The following is a 20,745-nucleotide window of genomic DNA, read 5'->3' on the forward strand; positions in this document are numbered from 1 at the left end:
CCTGTCTCTCCTACTCCCCCTCCCTGGGCTGTGTCTCTCTCTCCTACTCCCCCTCCCTGGGCTGTGCCTCTCTCTCTGACTCCCCCTCCCTGGGCTTTGCCTCTCTCTGACTCCCCCTCCCTTTGCTGTGTCTCTCTCCTACTCCCCCTCCCTGGACTGTGTCTCTCTCCGACTCCCCCTCCCTGGGCTGTGTCTCCCTCTCCTACTCCCCCTCCCTGGGCTGTGTCTCCCTCTCCGACTCCCCCTCCCTGGGCTGTGTCTCTCTCCGACTCCCCCTCCCTGGGCTGTGCCTCTCTCTCTGACTCCCCCTCCCTGGGCTGTGCCTCTCTCTCTGACTCCCCCTCCCTGGGCTGTGCCTCTCTCTCTGACTCCCCCTCCCTGGGCTGTGCCTCTCTCTCTGACTCCCCCTCCCTGGGCTGTGTCTCTCTCCGACTCCCCCTCCCTGGGCTGTGCCTCTCTCTCTGATTCCCCCTCCCTGTTCTGTGTCTCTCTCCGACTCACCCTCCCTGGGCTGTGCCTCTCTCCGACTCCCCCTCCCTGGGCTGTGCCTCTCTCTGACTCACCTTCCCTGGGCTGTGCCTCTCTCCGACTCCCCCTCCCTGGGCTGTGTCTCCCTCTCCTACTCCCCCTCCCTGAGCTGTGTCTCTCTCTCCGACTCCCCCTCCCTGGGCTGTGTCTCTCTCCGACTCCGCCTCCCTGGGCTGTGCCTCTCTCTCTGACTCCCCCTCCCTGGGCTGTGTCTCTCTCCGACTCCCCCTCCCTGGAATGTGCCTCTCTCTGACTCCCCTCCCTGGGCTGTGTCTCTGTCTCCGACTCCCCCTCCCTGGGCCGTGTCTCTCTCTCTGACTCCCCCTCCCTGGGCTGTGTCTCTCTCCGACTCCCCCTCCCTGGGCTGTGCCTCTCTCTCTGATTCCCCCTCCCTGGGCTGTGTCTCTCTCCGACTCACCCTCCCTGGGCTGTGCCTCTCTCCGACTCCCCCTCCCTGGGCTGTGCCTCTCTCTGACTCACCTTCCCTGGGCTGTGCCTCTCTCCGACTCCCCCTCCCTGGGCTGTGTCTCCCTCTCCTACTCCCCCTCCCTGAGCTGTGTCTCCCTCTCCGACTCCCCCTCCCTGGGCTGTACCTCTCTCCGACTCCCCCTCCCTGGGCTGTGCCTCTCTCCGACTCCCCCTCCCTGGGCTGTGCCTCTCTCCGACTCCCCCTCCCTGGGCTGTGCCTCTCTCCGACTCCCCCTCCCTTGGCTGTGCCTCTCTCCGACTCCCCCTCCCTGGGCTGTGCCTCTCTCCGACTTCCCCTCCCTGGGCTGTGCCTCTCTCCGACTCCCCCTCCCTGGGCTGTGCCTCTCTCCGACTCCCCCTCCCTGGGCTGTGCCTCTCTCTGACTCCCCCTCCCTGGGCTGTGTCTCTCTCTCCTACTCCCTCTCCCTGGATTGTGTCTCTCTCTCCTACTACCCCTCCCTGGGCTGTACCTCTGTCCGACTCCCCCTCCCTGGGCTGTGCCTCTCTCTCCTACTCCCCCTCCCTGGGCTGTACCTCTGTCCGACTCCCCCTCCCTGGGCTGTGCCTCTCTCCTACTCCCCCTCCCTGGGCTGTGCCTCTCTCCTACTCCACCTCCCTGGGCTGTGCCTCTCTCTGACTCCCCCTCCCTGGGCTGTGCCTATCTCTCCTACTCCCCCTCCCTGGGCTGTGCCTATCTCTCCTACTCCCCCTCCCTGGGCTGTGCCTGTCTCTCCTACTCCCCCTCCCTGGGCTGTGTCTCTCTCTCCTACTCCCCCTCCCTGGGCTGTGCCTCTCTCTCTGACTCCCCCTCCCTGGGCTTTGCCTCTCTCTGACTCCCCCTCCCTTTGCTGTGTCTCTCTCCTACTCCCCCTCCCTGGACTGTGTCTCTCTCCGACTCCCCCTCCGTGGGCTGTGTCTCCCTCTCCTACTCCCCCTCCCTGGGATGTGTCTCCCTCTCCGACTCCCCCTCCCTGGGCTGTGTCTCTCTCCGACTCTCCCTCCCTGGGCTGTGCCTCTCTCTCTGACTCCCCCTCCCTGGGCTGTGCCTCTCTCTCTGACTCCCCCTCCCTGGGCTGTGCCTCTCTCTCTGACTCCCCCTCCCTGGGCTGTGCCTCTCTCTCTGACTCCCCCTCCCTGGGCTGTGTCTCTCTCTGACTCCCCCTCCCTGGGCTGTGTCTCTCTCCGACTCCCCCTCCCTGGGCTGTGCCTCTCTCTCTGATTCCCCCTCCCTGTTCTGTGTCTCTCTCCGACTCACCCTCCCTGGGCTGTGCCTCTCTCCGACTCCCCCTCCCTGGGCTGTGCCTCTCTCTGACTCACCTTCCCTGGGCTGTGCCTCTCTCCGACTCCCCCTCCCTGGGCTGTGTCTCCCTCACCTACTCCCCCTCCCTGAGCTGTGTCTCCCTCTCCGACTCCCCCTCCCTGGGCTGTGTCTCTCTCCGACTCCGCCTCCCTGGGCTGTGCCTCTCTCTCTGACTCCCCCTCCCTGGGCTGTGTCTCTCTCCGACTCCCCCTCCCTGGAATGTGCCTCTCTCTGACTCCCCTCCCTGGGCTGTGTCTCTGTCTCCGACTCCCCCTCCCTGGGCCGTGTCTCTCTCTCTGACTCCCCCTCCCTGGGCTGTGTCTCTCTCCGACTCCCCCTCCCTGGGCTGTGCCTCTCTCTCTGATTCCCCCTCCCTGGGCTGTGTCTCTCTCCGACTCACCCTCCCTGGGCTGTGCCTCTCTCTGACTCACCTTCCCTGGGCTGTGCCTCTCTCCGACTCCCCCTCCCTGGGCTGTGTCTCCCTCTCCTACTCCCCCTCCCTGAGCTGTGTCTCCCTCTCCGACTCCCCCTCCCTGGGCTGTGTCTCTCTCCGACTCCCCCTCCCTGGGCTGTGTCTCTCTCCGACTCCCCCTCCCTGGAATGTGCCTCTCTCTGACTCCCCTCCCTGGGCTGTGTCTCTGTTTCCGACTCCCCCTCCCTGGGCCGTGTCTCTCCCCGACTCCCCCTCCCTGGGCTGTGTCTCTCTCTGTGAGGCAAATCCCGGGATATGAAGATGAATTATGACTCCAGTCATAGTCCCTCATCACTCCCTGGCAGTGCCCCCCTCCCTTCTTGTTCTCAGTGTTCCACTTACACCTCCATGGCCATGTCCTGTGATATGGAGATGAGGTGGTGTGGGAACAATGGACACAGGATGACTCCCTGCCGTCACCCTGTAGTAGGAGCTGCTATCTAATTAGCAAGGCTCTGGAAGTAGCCAGACAGAACGACTCCAGTAAAAAATGGTTCATATCTCGCAAGCCATATTTCCGATAAATATGGCAACCATAAAAATGGTGTCTCCGCATGCGGACGATGCCGGCACACCCTTTTTATGGGAGCAGGACTGTGAGGTAAATCCTGGGATATGAAGAGGAATTATGACTAGAAGTCATAATTGCTCTCATCACTCCCTGGCAGTGCCCCCCTCCCTCCTTGTTCCCAAATGTCCAGCATCTGTGAAGGTGTCACATCCCACTTACACCTCCAACAGCCATCTCCTCTGATATGGAGATGAGATGATGTGCGGACAATGGACACAGGATGGCTCCCTGCCGTCACCCTGTAACAAGAGTTGTATCTCATTAGCAAGGCTTGGAAGTAGCCAGACAGAACGACTCCAGTAAAAAATGGTTCATATCTCGCAAGCCATATCTCCGATAAATATGGCAACCATAAAAATGGTGTTTGCGCAGGCGGACGATGCTGGCACACCTTTTTTATGGAAGGGGGAGCTTGGGAAATACCCCAGGCGTGATATCAGCCATATGGGAACTCGTAGACAGGTCATGAGTCCCCTCGTTCTGTGGCTAAATTCATAACTGTCACAATGAGAGCATTGGCGTCCGCCTACGACGCTCCCAGGCAAAGTTATGGCCAATATCCCCTTTGCTGGATAATTCTGATCCATGCAGGGGGAGTGGCAGTGCTTCCCTGTGAGGTCACTAAGGTAGGAGGGGACCTGGATCTGCCCAGGTTGATAACCCTACTTCGGCCATTTTCCAGTGTTCTTCTGCTCGGGGGCCTGGTTGGGAAAGACCTGTGAGGAAGAATCCTAGAAACCTGGTCTACAGCGCCCCCCTGTGGCCAGACACACAAGGTAACTGATTGAATTGCATATCTGTTTGTAAACCATGCTTTATCTGTAACTGTACTCTGACATATGTATATTCTGTAGATTCCCTATTGTATATATTGTAGTTTCTAGTGTGCCTTAGGCGATTAAATTATATAATTAATCTTGGGCTGTTCTGTTATCTCGATCTTGAATCCCACGTCTGTGTGTTCGGCTAATAGTTACCGTAAATCGGTTGGTGGCAGCGAATTGTGCCAAGGATTATTGTGGGGAGGCCAGTGAGATTCGGGAAGATATTATATATTCCGCCCGCGGAGGTCGGGGGAATATATACCCTACTCTCACCGGGGACCCTTCAATAATCGGCATAAGTAGTATAGCGGCCTCCTTGCTTATGGTCGGGCAATTCCATAATTGGCCTGACTATAAGAGGGGCGCTAGAGAGCGCGTCACGTGCTCTGTCTGTCGGTCGGGAGGTATAAAGGAGGGGTGACCCCCACTTGTTACCCCCCGATTGTGACGTACTGGTAGCCAGCGCGGGGGATTTCTGAGTGACCCCCCCGGTGGTTTGTGACATATTGGTGGCAGCGGTGGGATCGAGATAATAGTGTGTGTGAGTGTGAGACCCATACTCCCAGACACTAAAGACTGCCTGCAGCAGCTGTGGCTGCTGGGGTCTTCAGACTAGCTCAACACTAGAGTGTCAGAGTGCAGATACTGTAAGGTGTGTGGAGGCATCAGGTGTCAGTTCTGTGTCAGTGACCAAAAGTCTGCAAGAATGGCTGAGAGCACCAGGAGCAAAGCCAAAGGAATGGCCGATGCTCAGGCCAGAGACGATGAGGAGGTTGTCCACGAGTCCTCCAGGAGCTCGACGCCAGAAAACAGCTCTGCAGAGGACATTGCACAACCTAGCAATTATGGACAAGATGAGGAGCAGCTCACCCAAGGGTCCTCAACGAGCCAGATGCCAGCCCTCCGCTCTGCAATGGACAGTGAATCACCAGGCTCCGCAGCGGGCCGCAGATCACCACGTGCCATTCCACCGAGCCTGGGAGGCTCGGATAGCCTTCTTCAAATGGCTATGGCCCTTCTCCAGGCTGGAGACCAGGAGGGCTACAAGGGACTCCTGGCAGAGCACAGGGCAGAGCGGCAGGCAGCGCGTGATGCTGAGGCTGCGGAGCGGCAAGCAGTGCGTGAGGCTGCGGAGCGGCAAGCAGCGCGTGAAGAGCGAGAGCGAGAGCGACAGGCAGAGCGTGACTACCAGCTGCAGCTAGCTCAGCTCCGGCCCTCATCAGCCACACGTGACCTTCAAGACACCAAACTTCCAAAGGTCCGTGTTGAGGACTTCCCAGTGCTGGAGAAGGATGGAGACTTGGACTCTTTCTTGACTGCTTTTGAACGGACTTGCTTGCAGCACCATCTGGACAAGGACCAGTGGGCCAAATACCTGACCCCCCGTTTAAGGGGTAAGGCCCTGGATGTCCTTGGGGACTTGCCTGCTGAGGCAGATCAGGGCTACGACCCCATCAAGCGGGCCCTGATCCAACAGTACAACCTCACCCCGGAGTCCTACCGCAAGAAGTTCCGGAGCCTACAGAAGGGACCAAAGGACTCCTGGGCTGACCACAGGCGGGCACTTGCCCGAGCTGCCGACCACTGGACCCAAGGCCTGCAGCTTTCCACCGGACCGGAGATCCTGGACTTGTTCATCACGGAGCAACTCTTGTGGAACTGCCCTGAGGATCTCCGCCAGTTCATCCGAGACCAGAAGCCAAAGGGGTCCACGGCTACAGCTGCCCTTGCCGATGACTACACCAACAACCGGGCCCCTGAGGCCAGGAGAGCGGCCACCAGCAGCACCTGGAGAGGGGGTAAGATGAATTCTGCGACTGCCCCACCTGCCCCTAGACTGCAGGGGGTGTCCCCCTCAACTCCCCTCTCCAGGCCCGTGGCAGAACCAAGACGGTGCCACCAGTGCAACCTACCTGGACACTTCAAGGCCATGTGCCCTCAGCGTCCCAAGGCCCCGGCTCCGTCCCCGTCCCAAGGGCCGCCCAAGGTGTATTGTGTGGGTGGGGGTGGTGGTAGGTCCCTGGACAGCTTCCAACCTGTCACCGTCGGCCGGTCTGTGACCATAGGACTGCGAGACAGCGCCTCGGAGGTGACTCTGGTGCGGCCTGAGATGGTGTCCTCCCAAGACTTGATCCCTGGAAAAACCCTCGCTGTCTCCGGGATTGGAGGCATTGACCCGGCGCTGCCTGTTGCTGACATTTATGTGGACTGGGGCGCAGGGCGAGGGGTGAGGGAGGTGGGGGTAACTGATCGGATCCCTGCAAACGTGCTACTTGGGACAGATTTGGGGCAAATAACCTCCCAGTTTGGCCCCGCCCCAAAGGCTGAACCTTCAGCCAGTGCTGACGTGCCTCCGGACAATGTTAATGTGTTATCTATGAATGATGTAAGGGAGGAGGGAGTGAACTCTGATATTTCTGCTTGCACAGACACCATAGACACACACTCAGCTGCAGCTGTGACAGGGGAGGGGGTCAGAGAAAGGTGTGACAATGCCTCTACAAGTAACCAGCCTGTGAGCTGGGATCTGCTGCCCTCTGCAGGGATAAGCAGAGAGCAGGGTGCTGCAGGGGGAGGACCAGTGTGTGGGGTGGGGGCTACCACAGCAAATGTGGGGTCCCCAGAGATTTCACAGCGGGGTTCTGTTGCTGCAGGGGGGGAACAGGCAGGTGAGATTGGGGCCGGTCCAGGAGCGGAAGTGCTCCCAGGTAAGATCTCGGTGCAGGGTTCCCCCACAACCGAGGTGTCAGGAAGCCAGGTAGGTCTGCCTGAACCGGCGACTTGGTCAGGAACGGAGGAGGAGCAGGCACGACCCACGGTCGCAGCGGCTGTGGCCGCTGTCACCCGCAGTGGGAGTGCTGGAAGCCAAGGGGCCTCCCGGAGGTCCGATAGCTCTTCCCCTTCTGACCAAGTGGCAGCCGAGTCAGGTGGAGGCCAGGACACAGGTCCCGGGGTACTGACCGAAGATGTGGCAGTCTCGTCGATTCTGGCCACATCTAGTCAGGGGTTTCAGGCAGCGTTAGAAGCTGACGACAGCCTGAAAGCTCTAAAGGAGCAGGCGGCACAGCCTCCCTCGGACTCGGACCCGGAGCGAGTGGTCTGGGACCAAGGACGGCTGTACCGGGCCACGGTCCAGCAGGGTTCACCGGAGGCGTGGCCCAGGGACCGACAGTTGGTGGTACCCTATCCGTTCCGGACGGAGTTGTTGCGGATCGCACATGAGATTCCGATGGCCGGACACCTAGGGATCGCTAAGACCAAGGCCAGGTTAAACCAGCATTTCTACTGGCCAAAAATGGGGGCCGATGTGGCTGCCTACTGCCGTTCGTGTGAAACCTGTCAGAGAGTGGGGAAGGCGGGGCCACGCCCCAAAGCCCCACTGGTATCTCTGCCCATCATCGATGAGCCTTTCAGGAGGGTGGCTGTGGATCTGGTCGGCCCGCTGGCCATCCCCAGCAGCTCCGGGAAACGCTTCATACTGACGGTAGTGGACTATGCCACCCGGTACCCAGAAGCAGTGGCCTTGTCGTCCATTCGGGCTGACAAGGTGGCCACCGCATTGCTGGAGATTTTCTCCCGAGTGGGTTTTCCCCAGGAAATGCTCACCGACCGGGGGACCCAATTCATGTCCCAGCTGATGGAGACCCTCTGTAAGCAAGTCCAGGTGCGACATCTGGTGGCCAGCCCGTACCATCCACAGACTAATGGCCTGTGCGAGCGGTTCAATGGCACCTTAAAGCAGATGCTTAAGATGTTGGTCGACTCCCATGGGCGTGACTGGGAGCGGTATCTCCCACACCTGTTATTTGCTTACCGGGAGGTTCCACAGGCCTCAACAGGATTCTCACCGTTTGAGCTCCTGTACGGGCGACGTGTGCGGGGCCCCCTGGCTCTGGTGAAAGAGGCTTGGGAAGGGGATTTGGCCACCCCTGGAGTGTCGGTTATCGAGTATGTCATGCGCTTCCGGGACAAAATGCAGGCCTTGACGCAACTGGTACACGACAATATGGCTCAAGCCCAGGCCGATCAGAAGCGTTGGTACGACCAGAACGCTTGTGAGAGGACCTACCAAGTGGGTCAAGAGGTGTGGGTACTGGTCCCCGTACCACAGGACAAGCTTCAGGCAGCCTGGGAAGGCCCATACCTCGTGTACCAGCAGCTCAACCCTGTGACGTACCTGGTCACCCTGGACCCTGCCCGTGGAAGGCGGAAGCCCTTCCATGTGAACATGATGAAGGCACATCATGAGCGGGAGGCATGTGCGCTCCCCGTGTGCAACCTGCCCGAGGAGGGAGAAGCGGAAACCCTCTTGGATATGCTAGCCCAGGTTAGGGCAGGCGGATCCATTGAGGATGTGGAGGTTGGCCACCAGCTCTTGGAGGACCAACGGTCCCAGCTGTGGGCCACCCTACACCCCTTCCGGGGGTTGTTTACCAACCAGCCCGGAAGGACTGACTTGGCTGTCCATCACGTGGACACTGGGGATCATCCCCCGATCCGGCGTTCAGCATATCGGGTCTCCCTGGAGGTGCAGCAACACATGCGCCAGGAGATTGACGAGATGCTGGAGCTGGGGGTGATCCAGGCATCCAACAGCGCTTGGGCCTCGCCTGTAGTCCTCGTCCCTAAGAAGGACCGAACCACTCGGTTCTGCGTGGACTACAGGGGGCTCAATGCTGTCACGGTCGCCGATGCGTACCCAATGCCACGCATCGATGACCTGCTCGATCAGTTGGCCGGGGCTCAGTACCTGACCATCATGGACCTGAGCCGGGGATATTGGCAGATCCCCCTGACTCGCAAGGCCAGGGAACGCTCTGCCTTTATTACCCCATTTGGACTGTACGAGTCCACGGTGATGCCATTCGGGATGAGGAATGCCCCTGCCACTTTCCAGCGGATGGTCAACACCCTGCTCAAGGGACTTGAAGGGTACGCGGCCGCGTACCTGGATGACATTGCCGTCTTCAGTCCCACCTGGGAGGACCACCTAGAGCATCTAGCACAGGTGCTCAGGCGGATCCACCGGGCAGGTTTGACCATCAAGCCGGGAAAGTGTCAGCTGGCCATGAGCGAGGTCCAGTACCTCGGTCACCGGGTAGGTGGGGGAACGCTGAAGCCCGAGCCTGAGAAAGTGGAGGCCATCGCATCCTGGCCCACCCCCAGGACCAAGAAGCAGGTGATGTCCTTCTTGGGGACCGCTGGGTACTATAGGAGGTTTGTTCCATGCTATAGTAGCCTGGCAAAGCCCTTGACGGACCTCACCAAGAAGAAGCTGCCCTCTGCAGTCGATTGGACAGTGGACTGCGAGACAGCCTTCCGGGCCCTAAAGGACGCCCTGTCCAGCCCGCCCGTGCTACAGGCAGCCGACTTCACGCGGCCGTTTGTAGTACAGACCGACGCCAGTGACTTCGGCCTCGGTGCGGTGCTCAGCCAGGTGGACTCTGCGAGCCAAGAGCACCCAGTCTTGTACCTGAGCAGGAAGCTGTTACCAAGGGAAGTGGCCTATTCTACAATGGAGAAGGAGTGCCTGGCCATAGTGTGGGCCCTGCAGCGTCTGCAACCCTATCTATACGGGCGCCACTTCATCGTGGAGACGGACCACAATCCCCTCAGCTGGTTGCACACCGTCTCTGGGACGAATGGGCGATTGTTGCGATGGAGCCTTGCGCTCCAGCAATACGACTTCACCATTCGCCACAAAAGGGGCCGTGACCACGGTAACGCAGACGGGCTGTCCCGACAAGGAGAGGTCGCGGACGGGCGCACGGGGGAACACCGGAGTGTGCTGCCCCCTAGCGCCCTCAAAAGGGGGGAGGTGTGAGGTAAATCCTGGGATATGAAGAGGAATTATGACTAGAAGTCATAATTGCTCTCATCACTCCCTGGCAGTGCCCCCCTCCCTCCTTGTTCCCAAATGTCCAGCATCTGTGAAGGTGTCACATCCCACTTACACCTCCAACAGCCATCTCCTCTGATATGGAGATGAGATGATGTGCGGACAATGGACACAGGATGGCTCCCTGCCGTCACCCTGTAACAAGAGTTGTATCTCATTAGCAAGGCTTGGAAGTAGCCAGACAGAACGACTCCAGTAAAAAATGGTTCATATCTCGCAAGCCATATCTCCGATAAATATGGCAACCATAAAAATGGTGTTTGCGCAGGCGGACGATGCTGGCACACCTTTTTTATGGAAGGGGGAGCTTGGGAAATACCCCAGGCGTGATATCAGCCATATGGGAACTCGTAGACAGGTCATGAGTCCCCTCGTTCTGTGGCTAAATTCATAACTGTCACAATGAGAGCATTGGCGTCCGCCTACGACGCTCCCAGGCAAAGTTATGGCCAATATCCCCTTTGCTGGATAATTCTGATCCATGCAGGGGGAGTGGCAGTGCTTCCCTGTGAGGTCACTAAGGTAGGAGGGGACCTGGATCTGCCCAGGTTGATAACCCTACTTCGGCCATTTTCCAGTGTTCTTCTGCTCGGGGGCCTGGTTGGGAAAGACCTGTGAGGAAGAATCCTAGAAACCTGGTCTACAGCGCCCCCCTGTGGCCAGACACACAAGGTAACTGATTGAATTGCATATCTGTTTGTAAACCATGCTTTATCTGTAACTGTACTCTGACATATGTATATTCTGTAGATTCCCTATTGTATATATTGTAGTTTCTAGTGTGCCTTAGGCGATTAAATTATATAATTAATCTTGGGCTGTTCTGTTATCTCGATCTTGAATCCCACGTCTGTGTGTTCGGCTAATAGTTACCGTAAATCGGTTGGTGGCAGCGAATTGTGCCAAGGATTATTGTGGGGAGGCCAGTGAGATTCGGGAAGATATTATATATTCCGCCCGCGGAGGTCGGGGGAATATATACCCTACTCTCACCGGGGACCCTTCAATAATCGGCATAAGTAGTATAGCGGCCTCCTTGCTTATGGTCGGGCAATTCCATAATTGGCCTGACTATAAGAGGGGCGCTAGAGAGCGCGTCACGTGCTCTGTCTGTCGGTCGGGAGGTATAAAGGAGGGGTGACCCCCACTTGTTACCCCCCGATTGTGACGTACTGGTAGCCAGCGCGGGGGATTTCTGAGTGACCCCCCCGGTGGTTTGTGACACTCTCTCTGACTCCCCCTCCCTGGGCTGTGTCTCTCTCCGACTCCCCCTCCCTGGAATGTGCCTCTCTCTGACTCCCTTCCCTGGGCTGTGTCTCTGTTTCCGACTCCCCCTCCCTGGGCCGTGTCTCTCCCCGACTCCCCCTCCCTGGGCTGTGTCTCTCTCTGTGAGGCAAATCCCGGGATATGAAGATGAATTATGACTCCAGTCATAGTCCCTCATCACTCCCTGGCAGTGCCCCCCTCCCTTCTTGTTCTCAGTGTTCCACTTACACCTCCATGGCCATGTCCTGTGATATGGAGATGAGGTGGTGTGGGAACAATGGACACAGGATGACTCCCTGCCGTCACCCTGTAGTAGGAGCTGCTATCTAATTAGCAAGGCTCTGGAAGTAGCCAGACAGAACGACTCCAGTAAAAAATGGTTCATATCTCGCAAGCCATATTTCCGATAAATATGGCAACCATAAAAATGGTGTCTCCGCATGCGGACGATGCCGGCACACCCTTTTTATGGGAGCAGGACATTGGGAAATGCCCCAGGCGTGATATCAGCCAGTGGGGAACTGGCAGACAGGTCATGAGTCCCCTCGTTCTGTAGCTAAATTCATAACTGTCACAATGAGAGCATTGGCGTCCGCCTACGACGCTCCCAGGCAAAGTTATGGCCCATATTCCATGTTGGGATATTGTCCATAACTCAAGCCAGGGGTGGAGCAGTGCTCCCTGTGAGGTCACGAAGGTAGGAGGGGACCTGGAATTGGCCAGGTTGATAACCCTACTTCGGCCATTTTCCAGTGTTCTTTTCGCTGGGGGCACGTGTAGGAAACATCTGTGGGAAGGATCCTAGAAACCTGGGTACAGCGCCCCCCTGTGGCCAGACGCAACAAGGTAACTGCTGGAACTGTGTATGCCTGTTTGTAACCCATGCTTTGATTGTAACTGTACTCTGACATATGTATATTCTGTAGATTCCCTATTGTATATATTGTAGTTTCTAGTGTGGCTTTAGGCTGATTAAATTATATAATTAATCTTGGGCTGTTCTGTTATCTCGATCTTGAATCCCACGTCTGTGTGTTCGGCTAATAGTTACCGTAAATCGGTTGGTGGCAGCGAATTGTGCCAAGGATTATTGTGGGGAGGCCAGTGAGATTCAGGGAGGTTTTATATATTCCGCCCGCGGAGGTCGGGGGAATATATACCCTACTCTCACCGGGGACCCTTCAATAATCGGCATAAGTAGTATAGCGGCCTCCTTGCTTATTGTCGGGCAATTCCATAATTGGCCTGACTATAAGAGGGGCGCTAGAGAGCGCGTCACGTGCTCTGTCTGTCGGTCGGGAGGTATAAAGGAGGGGTGACCCCCCACTTGTTACCCCCCGATTGTGACGTACTGGTAGCCAGCGCGGGGGATTTCTGAGTGACCCCCCCGGTGGTTTGTGACACTCTCCGACTCCCCCTCCCTGGGCTGTGTCTCTCTCCGACTCCCCCTCCCTGGGCTGTGTCTCTCTCTCCGACTCCCCCTCCCTGGGCTGTGTCTCTCTCTGACTCCCCTCCCTGGGCTGTGTCTCTGTCTCTGACTCCCCCTCCTTGGGCTGTGTCTCTCTCCGACTCCCCCTCCCTGGGCTGTGTCTCTCTCCGACTCCCCCTCCCTGGGCTGTGTCTCTCTCCGACTCCCCCTCCCTGTGCTGTGTCTCTCTCCGACTCCCCCTCCCTGGGCTGTGTCTCTCTCTCCGACTCCCCCTCCCTGGGCTGTGTCTCTCTCTCTCTGACTCCCCTCCCTGGGCTGTGTCTCTGTCTCCGACTCCCCCTCCCTGGGCTGTGCCTCTTTCCCCGATTCCCCCTCCCTGAGCTGTGCCTCTCTCTCTGACTCCCCTCCCTGAGCTGTGCCTCTCTCTCTGACTCCCCCTCCCTGGGCTGTGTATCTCTCTCCGACTCCCCCTCCCTGGGCTGTGTCTCTCTCTGACTCCCCTCCCTGGGCTGTGTCTCTGTCTCCGACTCCCCCTCCCTGGGCCGTGTCTCTCCCCGACTCCCCCTCCCTGGGCTGTGTCTCTCTCCCCGACTCCCCCTCCCTGGGCTGTGTCTCTCTCTCTGACTCCCCTCCCTGGGCTGTGTCTGTATCTCCGACTCCCCCTCCCTGGGCTGTGTCTCTGTCTCCGACTCCCCCTCCCTAGGCCGTGTCTCTCCCCGACTCCCCCTCCCTGGGCTGTGTCTCTCTCTCCTACTCCCCCTCCCTGGACCGCGTCTCTCCCCGACTCCCCCTCCCTGGGCTGTGTCTCTCTCTCCTACTCCCCCTCCCTGGGCTGTGTCTGTGTCTCCGACTCCCCCTCCCTGGGCTGTGTCTCTCCCCGACTCCCCCTCCCTGGGCTGTGCCTCTCTCTCTGACTCCCCCTCCCTGGGCTGTGTCTCTCTCTCCTACTCCCCCTCCCTGGGCTGTGTCTGTGTCTCCGACTCCCCCTCCCTGGGCTGTGTCTCTCTCCCCGACTCCCCCTCCCTGGGCTGTGTCTCTCTCTCTGACTCCCCTCCCTGGGCTGTGTCTGTATCTCCGACTCCCCCTCCCTGGGCTGTGTCTCTGTCTCCGACTCCCCCTCCCTGGGCCGTGTCTCTCCCCGACTCCCCCTCCCTGGGCTGTGTCTGTGTCTCCGACTCCCCCTCCCTGGGCTGTGTCTCTCTCCCCGACTCCCCCTCCCTGGGCTGTGTCTCTCTCTCTGACTCCCCTCCCTGGGCTGTGTCTGTATCTCCGACTCCCCCTCCCTGGGCTGTGTCTCTCTCTCCTACTCCCCCTCCCTGGGCCGCGTCTCTCCCCGACTCCCCCTCCCTGGGCTGTGTCTCTCCCCGACTCCCCCTCCCTGGGCTGTGTCTCTCTCTCCTACTCCCCCTCCCTGGGCTGTGTCTCTCCCCGACTCCCCCTCCCTGGGCTGTGTCTGTGTCTCCGACTCCCCCTCCCTGGGCTGTGTCTCTCCCCGACTCCCCCTCCCTGGGCTGTGCCTCTCTCTCTGACTCCCCCTCCCTGGGCTGTGTCTCTCTCTCCTACTCCCCCTCCCTGGGCTGTGTCTGTGTCTCCGACTCCCTCTCCCTGGGCTGTGTCTCTCCCCGACTCCCCCTCCCCCTCCCTGGGCTGTGTCTCTCCCCGACTCCCCCTCCTCCTCCCTGGGCTGTGTCTCTCCCCGACTCCCCCTCCTCCTCCCTGGGCCGCGTCTCTCCCCGACTCCCCCTCCCTGGGCTGTGTCTCTCCCCGACTCCCCCTCCCTGGGCTGTGTCTCTCTCTCCTACTCCCCCTCCCTGGGCTGTGTCTCTCCCCGACTCCCCCTCCCTGGGCTGTGTCTGTGTCTCCGACTCCCCCTCCCTGGGCTGTGTCTCTCCCCGACTCCCCCTCCCTGGGCTGTGCCTCTCTCTCTGACTCCCCCTCCCTGGGCTGTGCCTCTCTCTCCTACTCCCCCTCCCTGGGCTGTGTCTGTGTCTCCGACTCCCTCTCCCTGGGCTGTGTCTCTCCCCGACTCCCCCTCCCCCTCCCTGGGCTGTGTCTCTCCCCGACTCCCCCTCCCTGGGCTGTGCCTCTCTCTCTGATTCCCCCTCCCTGTTCTGTGTCTCTCTCCGACTCACCCTCCCTGGGCTGTGCCTCTCTCCGACTCCCCCTCCCTGGGCTGTGCCTCTCTCTGACTCACCTTCCCTGGGCTGTGCCTCTCTCCGACTCCCCCTCCCTGGGCTGTGTCTCCCTCTCCTACTCCCCCTCCCTGAGCTGTGTCTCCCTCTCCGACTCCCCCTCCCTGGGCTGTGTCTCTCTCCGACTCCGCCTCCCTGGGCTGTGCCTCTCTCTCTGACTCCCCCTCCCTGGGCTGTGTCTCTCTCCGACTCCCCCTCCCTGGGCTGTGTCTCTCTCCGACTCCCCCTCCCTGGGCTGTGCCTCTCTCTCTGATTCCCCCTCCCTGGGCTGTGTCTCTCTCCGACTCACCCTCCCTGGGCTGTGCCTCTCTCCGACTCCCCCTCCCTGGGCTGTGCCTCTCTCTGACTCACCTTCCCTGGGCTGTGTCTCTCTCCGACTCCCCCTCCCTGGGCTGTGTCTCCCTCTCCTACTCCCCCTCCCTGAGCTGTGTCTCCCTCTCCGACTCCCCCTCCCTGGGCTGTGCCTCTCTCCGACTCCCCCTCCCTGGGCTGTGCCTCTCTCCGACTCCCCCTCCCTGGGCTGTGCCTCTCTCCGACTCCCCCTCCCTGGGCTGTGCCTCTCTCCGACTCCCCTCCCTGGGCTGTGCCTCTCTCCGACTCCCCTCCCTGGGCTGTGCCTCTCTCCGACTCCCCCTCCCTGGGCTGTGCCTCTCTCCGACTCCCCCTCCCTGGGCTGTGCCTCTCTCCGACTCCCCCTCCCTGGGCTGTGCCTCTCTCCGACTCCCCCTCCCTGGGCTGTGCCTCTCTCCGACTCCCCCTCCCTGGGCTGTGCCTCTCTCCGACTCCCCCTCCCTGGGCTGTGTCTCTCTCTCCTACTCCCTCTCCCTGGGTTGTGTCTCTCTCTCCTACTCCCCCTCCCTGGGCTGTACCTCTGTCCGACTCCCCCTCCCTGGGCTGTGCCTCTCTCTCCTACTCCCCCTCCCTGGGCTGTACCTCTGTCCGACTCCCCCTCCCTGGGCTGTGCCTCTCTCCTACTCCCCCTCCCTGGGCTGTGCCTCTCTCCTACTCCACCTCCCTGGGCTGTGCCTCTCTCCTACTCCACCTCCCTGGGCTGTGCCTCTCTCTGACTCCCCCTCCCTGGGCTGTGCCTATCTCTCCTACTCCCCCTCCCTGGGCTGTGCCTATCTCTCCTACTCCCCCTCCCTGGGCTGTGCCTGTCTCTCCTACTCCCCCTCCCTGGGCTGTGTCTCTCTCTCCTACTCCCCCTCCCTGGGCTGTGCCTCTCTCTCTGACTCCCCCTCCCTGGGCTTTGCCTCTCTCTGACTCCCCCTCCCTTTGCTGTGTCTCTCTCCTACTCCCCCTCCCTGGACTGTGTCTCTCTCCGACTCCCCCTCCCTGGGCTGTGTCTCCCTCTCCTACTCCCCCTCCCTGGGCTGTGTCTCCCTCTCCGACTCCCCCTCCCTGGGCTGTGTCTCTCTCCGACTCCCCCTCCCTGGGCTGTGCCTCTCTCTCTGACTCCCCCTCCCTGGGCTGTGCCTCTCTCTCTGACTCCCCCTCCCTGGGCTGTGCCTCTCTCTCTGACTCCCCCTCCCTGGGCTGTGCCTCTCTCTCTGACTCCCCCTCCCTGGGCTGTGTCTCTCTCCGACTCCCCCTCCCTGGGCTGTGCCTCTCTCTCTGATTCCCCCTCCCTGTTCTGTGTCTCTCTCCGACTCACCCTCCCTGGGCTGTGCCTCTCTCCGACTCCCCCTCCCTGGGCTGTGCCTCTCTCTGACTCACCTTCCCTGGGCTGTGCCTCTCTCCGACTCCCCCTCCCTGGGCTGTGTCTCCCTCTCCTACTCCCCCTCCCTGAGCTGTGTCTCTCTCCCAGACTCCCCCTCCCTGGGCTGTGTCTCTCTCCGACTCCGCCTCCCTGGGCTGTGCCTCTCTCTCTGACTCCCCCTCCCTGGGCTGTGTCTCTCTCCGACTCCCCCTCCCTGGAATGTGCCTCTCTCTGACTCCCCTCCCTGGGCTGTGTCTCTGTCTCCGACTCCCCCTCCCTGGGCCGTGTCTCTCTCTCTGACTCCCCCTCCCTGGGCTGTGTCTCTCTCCGACTCCCCCTCCCTGGGCTGTGCCTCTCTCTCTGATTCCCCCTCCCTGGGCTGTGTCTCTCTCCGACTCACCCTCCCTGGGCTGTGCCTCTCTCCGACTCCCCCTCCCTGGGCTGTGCCTCTCTCTGACTCACCTTCCCTGGGCTGTGCCTCTCTCCGACTCCCCCTCCCTGGGCTGTGTCTCCCTCTCCTACTCCCCCTCCCTGAGCTGTGTCTCCCTCTCCGACTCCCCCTCCCTGGGCTGTACCTCTCTCCGACTCCCCCTCCCTGGGCTGTGCCTCTCTCCGACTCCCCCTCCCTGGGCTGTGCCTCTCTCCGACTCCCCCTCCCTGGGCTGTGCCTCTCTCCGACTCCCCCTCCCTGGGCTGTGCCTCTCTCCGACTCCCCCTCCCTGGGCTGTGCCTCTCTCCGACTCCCCCTCCCTGGGCTGTGCCTCTCTCCGACTCCCCCTCCCTGGGCTGTGTCTCTCTCTCCTACTCCCTCTCCCTGGATTGTGTCTCTCTCTCCTACTACCCCTCCCTGGGCTGTACCTCTGTCCGACTCCCCCTCCCTGGGCTGTGCCTCTCTCTCCTACTCCCCCTCCCTGGGCTGTACCTCTGTCCGACTCCCCCTCCCTGGGCTGTGCCTCTCTCCTACTCCCCCTCCCTGGGCTGTGCCTCTCTCCTACTCCACCTCCCTGGGCTGTGCCTCTCTCTGACTCCCCCTCCCTGGGCTGTGCCTATCTCTCCTACTCCCCCTCCCTGGGCTGTGCCTATCTCTCCTACTCCCCCTCCCTGGGCTGTGCCTGTCTCTCCTACTCCCCCTCCCTGGGCTGTGTCTCTCTCTCCTACTCCCCCTCCCTGGGCTGTGCCTCTCTCTCTGACTCCCCCTCCCTGGGCTTTGCCTCTCTCTGACTCCCCCTCCCTTTGCTGTGTCTCTCTCCTACTCCCCCTCCCTGGACTGTGTCTCTCTCCGACTCCCCCTCCCTGGGCTGTGTCTCCCTCTCCTACTCCCCCTCCCTGGGATGTGTCTCCCTCTCCGACTCCCCCTCCCTGGGCTGTGTCTCTCTCCGACTCTCCCTCCCTGGGCTGTGCCTCTCTCTCTGACTCCCCCTCCCTGGGCTGTGCCTCTCTCTCTGACTCCCCCTCCCTGGGCTGTGCCTCTCTCTCTGACTCCCCCTCCCTGGGCTGTGCCTCTCTCTCTGACTCCCCCTCCCTGGGCTGTGTCTCTCTCCGACTCCCCCTCCCTGGGCTGTGCCTCTCTCTCTGATTCCCCCTCCCTGTTCTGTGTCTCTCTCCGACTCACCCTCCCTGGGCTGTGCCTCTCTCCGACTCCCCCTCCCTGGGCTGTGCCTCTCTCTGACTCACCTTCCCTGGGCTGTGCCTCTCTCCGACTCCCCCTCCCTGGGCTGTGTCTCCCTCACCTACTCCCCCTCCCTGAGCTGTGTCTCCCTCTCCGACTCCCCCTCCCTGGGCTGTGTCTCTCTCCGACTCCGCCTCCCTGGGCTGTGCCTCTCTCTCTGACTCCCCCTCCCTGGGCTGTGTCTCTCTCCGACTCCCCCTCCCTGGAATGTGCCTCTCTCTGACTCCCCTCCCTGGGCTGTGTCTCTGTCTCCGACTCCCCCTCCCTGGGCCGTGTCTCTCTCTCTGACTCCCCCTCCCTGGGCTGTGTCTCTCTCCGACTCCCCCTCCCTGGGCTGTGCCTCTCTCTCTGATTCCCCCTCCCTGGGCTGTGTCTCTCTCCGACTCACCCTCCCTGGGCTGTGCCTCTCTCCGACTCCCCCTCCCTGGGCTGTGCCTCTCTCTGACTCACCTTCCCTGGGCTGTGCCTCTCTCCGACTCCCCCTCCCTGGGCTGTGTCTCCCTCTCCTACTCCCCCTCCCTGAGCTGTGTCTCCCTCTCCGACTCCCCCTCCCTGGGCTGTGTCTCTCTCCGACTCCGCCTCCCTGGGCTGTGCCTCTCTCTCTGACTCCCCCTCCCTGGGCTGTGTCTCTCTCCGACTCCCCCTCCCTGGAATGTGCCTCTCTCTGACTCCCCTCCCTGGGCTGTGTCTCTGTTTCCGACTCCCCCTCCCTGGGCCGTGTCTCTCCCCGACTCCCCCTCCCTGGGCTGTGTCTCTCTCTGTGAGGCAAATCCCGGGATATGAAGATGAATTATGACTCCAGTCATAGTCCCTCATCACTCCCTGGCAGTGCCCCCCTCCCTTCTTGTTCTCAGTGTTCCACTTACACCTCCATGGCCATGTCCTGTGATATGGAGATGAGGTGGTGTGGGAACAATGGACACAGGATGACTCCCTGCCGTCACCCTGTAGTAGGAGCTGCTATCTAATTAGCAAGGCTCTGGAAGTAGCCAGACAGAACGACTCCAGTAAAAAATGGTTCATATCTCGCAAGCCATATTTCCGATAAATATGGCAACCATAAAAATGGTGTCTCCGCATGCGGACGATGCCGGCACACCCTTTTTATGGGAGCAGGACATTGGGAAATGCCCCAGGCGTGATATCAGCCAGTGGGGAACTGGCAGACAGGTCATGAGTCCCCTCGTTCTGTAGCTAAATTCATAACTGTCACAATGAGAGCATTGGCGTCCGCCTACGACGCTCCCAGGCAAAGTTATGGCCCATATTCCATGTTGGGATATTGTCCATAACTCAAGCCAGGGGTGGAGCAGTGCTCCCTGTGAGGTCACGAAGGTAGGAGGGGACCTGGATTTGGCCAGGTTGATAACCCTACTTCGGCCATTTTCCAGTGTTCTTTTCGCTGGGGGCACGTGTAGGAAACATCTGTGGGAAGGATCCTAGAAACCTGGGTACAGCGCCCCCCTGTGGCCAGACGCAACAAGGTAACTGCTGGAACTGTGTATGCCTGTTTGTAACCTATGCTTTGATTGTAACTGTACTCTGACATAACTGTATATTCTGTAGATTCCCTATTGTATATATTGTAGTTTCTAGTGTGCTTTAGGCTGATTAAATTATATAATTAATCTTGGGCTGTTCTGTTATCTCGATCTTGAATCCCACGTCTGTGTGTTCGGCTAATAGTTACCGTAAATCGGTTGGTGGCAGCGAGTTGTGCCAAGGATTATTGTGGGGAGGCCAGTGAGATTCAGGGAGGTTTTATATATTCCGCCCGCGGAGGTCGGGGGAATATATACCCTACTCTCACCGGGGACCCTTCAATAATCGGCATAAGTAGTATAGCGGCCTCCTTGCTTATTGTCGGGCAATTCCATAATTGGCCTGACTATAAGAGGGGCGCTAGAGAGCGCGTCACGTGCTCTGTCTGTCGGTCGGGAGGTATAAAGGAGGGGTGACCCCCCACTTGTTACCCCCCGATTGTGACGTACTGGTAGCCAGCGCGGGGGATTTCTGAGTGACCCCCCCGGTGGTTTGTGACACTCTCCGACTCCCCCTCCCTGGGCTGTGTCTCTCTCCGACTCCCCCTCCCTGGGCTGTGTCTCTCTCCGACTCCCCCTCCCTGGGCTGTGTCTCTCTCCGACTCCCCCTCCCTGTGCTGTGTCTCTCTCCGACTCCCCCTCCCTGGGCTGTGTCTCTCTCTCCGACTCCCCCTCCCTGGGCTGTGTCTCTCTCTCTCTGACTCCCCTCCCTGGGCTGTGTCTCTGTCTCCGACTCCCCCTCCCTGGGCTGTGCCTCTTTCCCCGATTCCCCCTCCCTGAGCTGTGCCTCTCTCTCTGACTCCCCTCCCTGAGCTGTGCCTCTCTCTCTGACTCCCCCTCCCTGGGCTGTGTATCTCTCTCCGACTCCCCCTCCCTGGGCTGTGTCT

This window comes from Anomaloglossus baeobatrachus, chromosome 5, assembly GCF_048569485.1.
Source record: "Anomaloglossus baeobatrachus isolate aAnoBae1 chromosome 5, aAnoBae1.hap1, whole genome shotgun sequence".
In the NCBI taxonomy this organism is placed as follows: Eukaryota; Metazoa; Chordata; class Amphibia; order Anura; family Aromobatidae; genus Anomaloglossus; species Anomaloglossus baeobatrachus.